Here is a 2,500-nt window from a genome sequence, read left to right as displayed (position 1 = left end):
CGATCCATCAAGTAGTCCATGTATTGCTACGCGCTTGTGAGAACGCTTATTTTGTCATTACTAGCGTCTGTTTTTCCAAATTCATGTATGTAATGCATTCTTCTAGGTTTATTATACTTCTTTTACGTCTTTTGGTAATTATTTTGTACAATAACCTTGTGCGACGTCAGTGAAAAATGTTTCATTTTGAGTGCTGCGTCGACTCCGGGTCATTTTTAAAGCCATATTGTGGATATACAGGACAAATAGACATTATTCTCAATCAAAGCCTGATATTTGAGCCCAAAAAGTGCCAAAAATGCCGAAAAAAATTATTAGAAACCAAGCAATTCCGACCATAGACGGAAGCGCAGAAAAGTAGCTAATTCGCCCCTGTCACTAGTTCGCCCCTTTCTTTTAACTAATTCGCCCCTTACCTGTAGCTAATTCTCCCCTTCCTTGTAGCCAATTCGCCCCTTCCTTGTAGCCAATTCGCCCCTTCCTTGTAGCTAATTCGCACCTTTCTTGTAGCTAATTCGCACCTTCTTTGCAGCGAATTCGCACTTTCTTTGCAGCTAATTCGCACCCTCCTTGTAGCTAGTTTGCTCTTTCCTTGCAGCTAATTCGCACCTTCCTTGCAGCTAATTCGTACCTTCCTTGCAGCTAATTCGCACCTTCCTTGCAGCTAATTCGCACCTTCCTTGCAGCTAATTCGTACCTTCCTTGCAGCTAATTCGCACCTTCCTTGCAGCTAATTCGCACCTTCCTTGCAGCTAAGTCGCTCCTTCCTAGTAGCTAATTCGCACCTTCCTAGTAGCTAATTCGCCCCTTCCTTGCTGAGAGAAAATGACTTGGAAGAGGGAGAGGAGAAAGGAGGATGGGAGAGGAACAGGAAGACATAGGCCTACAGGTAAAGGATGTAAGCCCCCAGGAAAATGGAAAAAAGGCCAATAAGAGGGAGATATAGGCCTACAGAAAAATAAAAATGGGTGGCAGGCACAAAGGAGGTAGATATAGGCTTGCCTGAAAAGGAAGATATAGGCCTACAGGAAAAATATATAGGTCCAGAGGAAAATAGGAGGTAGGTATAGGTCTACATGGAAAGGAAGATATAGGTCCACAAGAAAATGGGAGGGAGGCCTATAGGAGGTGGGTATAGGCCAACATGAAAAGGAAGATGTAGATCCACAGGAAAAATAAGAGGTAAGTCTAAAGGTAGTAAGTATAGGCCTACAGAAAAGGGAAAATGTAGGCCTGCAAGAAAAATGATATATAGGACTGCATGGAGAGGAAGATATAGGCTTACAGGAAAAGGAAGATGTAGGCCTGTTTGATAGTGAATATATAGGAAAATTTAAAAGATAGTTCTAAAGGAAAAATAAAGTATAGGCCTACAGGAAAAGATATGTCCACAAGAAAATTTAAGGGAAATGGAAGACATAGGCCTACACAGAGGGGGGGGGGGGGGCGGGGAGACAGTAAAAATAATTTTAAACAGAGTGGTAAAAAATAAAGACCACATCTGTAGAAATTACTAAAATCTCTTAAACATTTTTGTATGGACGCAAACGAGAGAGAGAGAGAGAGAGAGAGAGAGAGAGAGAGAGAGAGAGAGAGAGAGAGGGAGAAGTGGAGTGGGTAGTAAAATTATTTCTAAACCGGGAGGTGAAAAGAAATTAATCATCAGAATCTCATTATAAACAAACAATTCGTATATTGATAATCAAAACAATAAATTCAGTCGACTAGATGCTACTAATACTTGTTATGTAAACCTTTACATGTGAAGATCATGCTTTAATGTAGTGGTTGTGGTGGTCAAATAATGAAGATCGTGCAGTGTAAACAGTACAAAGCGGTGTTCTCTGTGAATAGTTAGGTTGCTTGCTTAAATTATACTAAAAATACATGCAACAGGCACACGCATATATCATATATTATATATTTTATTAATTTGTATATTATTGGGTTAGCAGAACACTGATAATGTCAGTGGAATTTCATTATATTCATTATCAGAGAGATAACGTATCTAATTTTAAGTAACTGATACCAGAAATTCACAAAAAATCCATAGCCTTTTTTCAGTTCTACGAAAAAATAGAAACCTTTTTTTAATGCTGAAAGAATGTGAACTCTCGACACAGCATAAATGTCTAGCCGTATTCCTTTTTCTCTCTCTCTCTCTCTCTCTCTCTCTCTTTTTGTAATATTAAAATGAATCATAAAATTACATCCTACAGGCGATGTGGATGTACTGATTTTCCTAAATGATTTGCAGCGTCGGCCATTCCCACTTACATAGTAGGGTTTTTGGAGTGTAGACTAAGAAAGAGTTAGAGACAAAGGAGCAGCAGTTCATACCTGGAGTGAGTAGGATTTATTCATTATTCAAAATGATCTGCCTTGTCAACAGCTAAGGTCATTAGCGGCGAATACCTTGTGGGATTCAAATGATAAAAGGTTTAAAACGTTTAAGAAAAATCTATCCATAAATGTCATCATTTCAAAAGATAATACA

At 38.8% G+C, this 2,500-nt stretch overlaps 1 protein-coding gene across 1 annotated transcript in view; it reads right to left on the bottom strand.

Annotated features, from left to right (window-relative positions):
- LOC125037123 (galactose-3-O-sulfotransferase 3-like) overlaps positions 1–2,500 on the bottom strand; it is a 12,753-nt gene that overhangs the window by 6,400 nt on the left and 3,853 nt on the right. The gene's annotated exons all lie outside the window — the stretch shown is intronic.

The sequence above is a fragment of the Penaeus chinensis genome, chromosome 22, assembly GCF_019202785.1.
Source record: "Penaeus chinensis breed Huanghai No. 1 chromosome 22, ASM1920278v2, whole genome shotgun sequence".
Taxonomy (NCBI): domain Eukaryota; kingdom Metazoa; phylum Arthropoda; class Malacostraca; order Decapoda; family Penaeidae; genus Penaeus; species Penaeus chinensis.
Note: the sequence above shows the minus strand (reverse complement) of the source record. Positions and strands in the feature narration are given on the sequence as shown.